The sequence below is a fragment of the Peromyscus leucopus genome, chromosome 1 (genome assembly GCF_004664715.2).
Source record: "Peromyscus leucopus breed LL Stock chromosome 1, UCI_PerLeu_2.1, whole genome shotgun sequence".
In the NCBI taxonomy this organism is placed as follows: Eukaryota; Metazoa; Chordata; class Mammalia; order Rodentia; family Cricetidae; genus Peromyscus; species Peromyscus leucopus.
The window spans coordinates 192095077-192102372 of NC_051063.1; the positions used below are offsets into that span (position 1 = coordinate 192095077).

The window sequence follows — 7296 nt, forward strand, 5'->3', positions numbered from 1 at the left end:
TACTATTTTCTCACAAAAGTACAAACTGACTCATTAACCTCTGCTATGATATTACAAGTCCAAATTTCAACAACATTAAAACGTAAACTTAGAGTACAGTTTCCCTTAGGAAGATAAGAGGCTATAAGATTAGTTGTATGTTGATATTTTATATAAAAAAAGAGAATCTTAAAGTTTATATATTTTGGTGAGATTATGGATTTTGGGATTCCTTTCTCAAGAAAAGCACAACCTTGGCACTGTGGAGTCACAGCTCATAACAAAGGGCCCCAAAGTAGGAAAACACATAGAAATGATTGCAGTAATGTTCACTAGCCACCAACCAGGTTTATTTATGAGAGCAATGCAACCTTGTAAGATGGAAGAGAGGGCATAAAAACCTATAAATGTGGACACCAGAGCCATTATGTGGTGGGTGGCTTTGGACTCAGGGCATGTTCTGGAGGAAACACTGGTGCTGCGGATATGATGAACTTGTTGTTTGTGCCTATACAGAGTGACAACCATGGAGCTGCCGGACCAAACAATGACGACAGAAAACAAAATTTCAGGAAGAACAAAAAACATTGTAAATAATGAGCTTGCAACGTCATTATGACTTGATGTGGAGCAGTATTTCATGTCACGTTTATGTGTCAGATTATTGATGTTCCCATGGTATACATATACACAGGGAAAACCATATTTACTGACATGTAGTGAATCCAGCAGATGGAAGTGAAGAGACCAATGTGCTTTGAAGCTTTGACTTTAAGACACAACCAAAAAGAGTTCCCAGGGCTGATGGTGATGGCCTGAAAAACACTCAAGAAGCAGGTCATTCCTATAGACATATTTCTGCCTAGTCTTTGAATATACAAAAAGATTCACAGCCAAATTCATTGAGGAAGCCTTCCATCCCAAAAGCTCTCATTGTGTAGAGTAATCCTTTAGAGAGAATGATCAAGGAGTTGGCTGTGAACATGTGTGTAAGAATCAAATTTGTGATCTTTAATGCCTTTTCAGTGTAGTAATGGATGAAGTAGCAGGAAAGAATACAGAAATTCCCTACAATTCCAACTGTACTCTGAAGTAAGAACACTATCCCTATTAACAAATCCTTGTGGTGCATTCTGTTATTTAAAAGTTTTTCCTTAAACAGTTCCAAAAGTCATTTCTCTGAGCAAAATGGTGACTTGAAATTTTGAGACCTGGTTGTTGGTGTGGGAAAATCACATGTTCGCAAGACTGCAAAGATATTGTGGGCAACAAAATAGAACTCTGACTCACAAGATTATTTTGTCAACAATATTTGTAAAAAATATTTTTCCAGTGAGACTTCTGATGTCTTTAATTGTACATATTTATTGAAAGAAGTTGTAGAACTTTGCTTTAAAATGTCAATATTAGCAGTAAGTCCAAGGTGCTGTTTGAGAAACAATGGCCAGTGAGTACAAACAGAAAGGATGTTGGGTTCTAAATTTTAAAATGGACTTTTAATTACAAGTCATAATGAAGATAAAATGACTTTAACCACTCTTGCAACATCATGAAGGAAACCCCCCCCCATGCATAGCTCATCTGAAAATTAACCATGAGGTGAATATATAGCTCCACAATAATGTGGATATTTCTGTTCTTTTAGAGTAGAATGTTTATTATACAATAAAAACAGAAGTATGAAAAGAGCTATGTATCATCAAACTTTGTAAAAACAGACATAAATATAGGCACACACACTTTTTCTCACAGATAAAGAACTGTGGAGTAAAGACACAGGAAATATTTTGTGGCAAACTTTTAAATGGACAGTGAAATGAAAGTAATTGAATCACCTTTACAGAAATCAAGAAGAAAATGATCACACTTACTAAGGAATTAACGAATGAAGAATGTCCAATAGTGCTAATGAAATCCAATATCTGGTGTGATTGTGAGGTAATGGACATATAGGAAACAACAGCTCTCCCTATGTTTTGGTATACATCTAATCTCAAAGATGAAAAGAGAAGGACCACTGATCCAAATCATCATGGGCAAATTAATGAAAGCATGCAATTAAATAAACCAAGCTTTTTGTTTCATGTACACAGGCTGCCTCCCCATTAGTTTGGTTTCTAGAATTCATCTTTGAATGTGAAAAAGACAGATTTTTATAGATCAGAGTGAGGTTTCTGATGGGAGGCTTGGTGGGCAAAATAGTTGGGGTTACAGGAGGAGAACATACCCATAACAAGTGAGATGATTATCCAGCTTGCCTCCAACTTATGGTTAAAAGCCATCTTATGATTCAGACAAACTAGGTTTGTTCCTGTGTATGATTAAACTTCTGTTTCTCAAAGATTGGGCTATACTCCACCTACAATTATAACTATATATAGTCATGTATTATTTTTCAGGAAATAGCAACTTTATTTGTTTTGAAAAGTTATAACTATTTCCAAAGCTTACATTTGTTTGAAACTGTTCTTAAGACTGTCTTTTGTTATAACTATCTTATGACCACTTTGCAATCATGTCTTCCTTTCTGAAGGCTATTTTTACTTATGCTTCTATTATGCTTATGTTCTGCTCCCGTAACCCCATCTGTTTTGCCTTCCAAATTCCACTTTAGAAAATCTCAACCCCTGAGCTGCAAAATCCTTTTGTTCCCAATAGCTGAGGAGCCCCCATGGTACTAGACTAGGCCCTCTGGATAAGTGAGACAGTTGTTTATCTTGAACTGTTTAGGGGACCCCCAGGCGATGAGACCGGGACCTGTCTTTAGTGTATGAGCTGGGTTTTTGGAACCTAGTGCCTATGCTGAGACACTTTGCTCAGCCTTGGTGCAGGGAGGAGGGGCTTGGACCTGCCTCAACTGAATATTTCAGGCTCTACTGACTCCCCAGGGGAGACATTTCCTTGGAGGAGATAGGAATGGGGGGTGAATTGGGAGGGAAGGCTGGGGAGTGTGAGGCAAAAGGACAGGGGAATCTGTGGTTGATATGTAAAATGAATAGAAAATCTCTTATTAAAAAATAGAACCCCCCAAAACCCTTATGTTCCTCATATCTAAGACTGGCCTGTGGAACCCTGACTTAGACAGAGGCAGCTTGTTTGTTGGAATAAAAATTGCTTACTTTACTTTATTTGGCAATGATATTTTGGGTTATTGGTCCTTCTCCCATCTTTACGATTAAAATTTGGAAGTTAAGACCTTAACACAAATTGAAAAATTCAGAAACTGATCCATTCAGGACCTCTCAGGAACCCTATGACTCACCAGGACTGAAGAGATGCTCCCAGGAATCCACACATTAGACATATTCCAAAGCCCCTAATGTATTACTCAGTGTGTTGGACTGTCTGAACAAATGGCAGTATCCTAAAAAATGAAAACAGCAGGTATCCTTTGTTTTTCATGGAAGCCTACTATGGTAAGTCATAAAAACTTTCTAACTCTTTTAGTGATGCCTGGTTCTGTCTGTTCTTGTTCTCTGATACCCTGATCTAGTGAAAAGGCAGAGGGCATATCTGATGAGGTCCAACATTCACTCATCAAGGGCAACAAGGGAGACATTTTACAGAGACCACCTGGCAATTTCTCCTTACTTAGGAGTTTGTTCAGGACCACCAGTCCTTTTCTGACCTGCCTTGGGATGTTGAGGATGCCATTATGAGAATGAGGGACAAGAAATCATGGAGGCCTGGAACTTGAGCACACACTGTCAGGGTACTATGGTAGGCCATATACTGAGGAACATTGAGGCCCTTCTCTAGTACAAGGAACCAAGTGATTGGATAGGCACAACATAGAATGCTAGGCATTACCCAGAGCCGAGACAGAAATAAGAGAGGGCTGACCTACTACAACCAGGAAAGCCAAAACCTAAGAAGCCTCTTATGGATTCCTAGTGCTTGGGTGGTGAAAGGACGTGATTGAGAAAAATCCTTCTATTTCTTAAAAAGCTCTTTTTTTTTTGAATGGTGAAACTCTGGAAGACCCCAGTGTCTGTTGTCATGGTCCCTGCTGATGTATTTAATTTGTTCTCACTGACTCCATGTCTTGTGCATTTTGTGTATTGGTTTAGGTTTTGCTGTCTCTGTCCCTTGTATGTGTTTCTGTGTTACACACATACATGGTAGACAGGCCAAGATCTAGCTTCCATCACTCCCACACTACTGGGCTGGAGTAATTCAGACACCCTCCTCCACTCTAGGAAGCTTTGTGCATTCCACTTCCCCAGGACCAAGTCCTCTGCTGCATCTTGCCAAAGCTACTTCAGTAATCAAGTTTTAACATTTTTTTTTTATAGTCACTGGGTTCAGTTTTGCAATGATTCAGATGTCTTTTGGGATGGGTATGTGAAAATATAATTTTATGTTTTTATGCTGTATTGAAAAGGTGCTCCTGGAGTTGGATAGTTTCTGACCTATGTTAGAAGCCACTTGACTTTATGGACAAAAAATGAGGAAAACAGAGCAGCTAAAAAATTAGAATACTAGATTCATGTAGCTGTTTAAATTGTGCTAAGGTGTAAACCTTATCCCAAAATTTGTAAGACTATTATATGAGCTTTTTGTACCTCAGTATTTATAAGTTTTTCATATATAGTTAAATTATGTAAAATCTGTAAAATAATTTGACTTAAAAATTCTAACACAGGTCTAATGTTTTTAAAGTTACATAGGTAATCAATGTATGTAGGTCTGGACAAGTCTCCAATATTACCTATTCCTGAGTGTGAAAATCCAAATGTGGAAGTTTTCCTTAAGTTCCTTAACTTTAATTTCTGTCCTTACTCTATAATGTGTCTTGACAGAATTCCACCCAGCTGGTTGACATTATCTAGCAATCAAGTGAAGACTACAAATTACTCCAAAGATAATCTACATGGTGGAAGCCCTCAGAAGTTCTACAAAAATCAGCAAGTCCTGGATTTACTGAAAGCTGATGTAATCTAGTCCATTTGATGTAATTGCTCCTTGTCTCTTCAGTTGCATCAACAAAGCAGATGCTTCTGATGAATACTCCTTTGTCCTAATACCCTCCCCATCTTTGATGAATTTTTCATTTTGTCAGGTCCCAGACAATAGAAACCTAATTTCAAACAGAGGAAAATAGGTCACCCTTATTATCAACAATGGGCTGGAATATTTGATATAAAGGAAATTCCCTGGAAAAGGGGACAAAATGGTTACCTATATTACTTTTGTCCTTTAAGTGCTAATCAAAAAGGCATAATTTCTAAACAGGCCATGTATCCATTGATTACATATTTTATCCACCCACAGAAATAAATAATACTAAGTATCTATCAAATAGTTGAGAGGAATATATAAGTCCAGGAGAGAATGATGAACAAGCTTGCCTACATATTAGGCTAAAAAGACATCATATAATAAATGCAAACTGGGTTAAGTCCTGTTTATGATTTAATATCTGTTGCTTAAAGATAACCTCCACCTTTAACCTTAATTACAAATGGTTTTTATACTATTTGGCAAATAATAACCATGTATGTGTTTCAAAAAGTTATGATCATCTTGCAACACTAACTTGTTTCAAAGATTTTTATGAATAACTGTTGTTATGACTACATTATGATCACTTTGTAATCATATCTTTGTTTCCTGAGATCATTATGACTAACTTGGAATTCCTATGTTCTCCTCCTGTCAGGCCAACTATTTTGCCTGTCAAATCCCTCATTTGGAATCCCACTACTCCTGTGATGTAAAATCCTTGTCTCTTTGCTCCCTTATTTCCAAGACTGGACACTTGAACCCCATCTCAGCAGAAGATAGTCTGAATACACAAATAAAAAAGGGTTACTTTAATCATTGCTTGTTTTAATTAATTGGACCATGATGATTAGGTCGGTTATCTTCCTGCTTCCTTCCTTGGGAAAAACAGCACAGCATTCATCTTCCACAAGGAAAATTGTGATCACACTGACTGAAGAATGCATTATGGAATCTGACCAGTTGGGTATAATAGAAGGAATATAAACCTACACATCAGTCATCCCATTTTGTGATTTTGTCAAAGTCACAATTATGATGTGAAATTGAGGTTTGAAGGTTAGACCTACCCACATGTCCTCTAATAGTACAGTCTTAGCTGATGTTCAGATGATCTGTGCTCTGAAGCAGTATAAATGAAAGAGGAAGAAATTTACAACAAACAAAACAAAGTAAGTGCAAATGTTCATAAATTACAATGTATTTAGGAAAATGAAAGCACAGATCAAGATTGATCCTGCCTCTTACAAGTTAATAGATGTGATTGCATGTTCCTATAATATAACGTGGAAAAACAACACAGCTTGACACTATTATCAGTAACATGATGTAGGGTTTTGACAAAAATCAACTGGAAATGTTATATTTCTATGTCTTTGGTAACTGACTTCTCAAAGGCTCTCATTTTGTAATGTTGGTTTACTATAACTTTCTGCAGTCCTTTTGACTCAGACTATGGCTGGATTCCTGGCATTAACTCTTATATAATACATTGATTCTTAGATATTACACTGGAGAACTAATATTTAATGGAATAGTGCATCCTAAAGGTTAAGTTATTTCTCTATTAGGGAGAAGGTTCAGTAGGAGTAGTGTTGCCTTGGATATGTGAGGGCCTGAGTTGAGCCTCTACAGGTCAATAAAAATCCAGGTGTGGAAGCACACATCTGTCACCCACACACTGGAATGGAAAATAATGAAGATCTATGGGGCTCCCTTTCTATCCAGTCTAAAACATTCACAGTGTTCCAGGCCACTTAAAGAAATTGATTAAAAGTATTATAATAGTATTTTTAAAATACAAAATGTGTCAGAAGAAGAAACCTGACATTATTCTCTGAACACACACACACACACACACACACACACACACACACACACACACTATACTCCTGAAATTACATGTCCCTGCCCACATGCTCATATACAAGCTCACATAGAGAGAGAAGAAATTAAATTAATGCATATTTGAATGTTTATATTTACTAATCCCTACATTAAGTAAAATATATGGTAATAAATCAAGATTGTGGAAAGGTACTAAACTGCAAGACAGTCATAGAAACTGAAGTCTAAATTTGCACTGCATATATTTCCCACTTCTGAATCAACTTTTCAGATATAATCACTTCCCAAGATTTCTCTTAGTAGCTAGATTTGCTTCTCAGACCCAATACAAACTACTCACTTGACTGATTCTCTGAGCAGAAATTTCTGGTCAGTGTACACTTTACAACATCCTGAAATTTCTGAAATTTAGCATCCATTAGAGGGAAGCATCTTAACTGTGAAATAAAGGTCTGTGGCTGTGAC

The 7296-nt window shown here is 37.0% G+C and overlaps 1 pseudogene; it reads right to left on the reverse strand.

The window, feature by feature from the left end:
- Positions 1-216: 216 nt before the first annotated feature.
- On the reverse strand, positions 217-1111 carry LOC114686859 (annotated as a pseudogene).
- Between the last annotated feature and the right edge of the window lie 6185 nt (positions 1112-7296).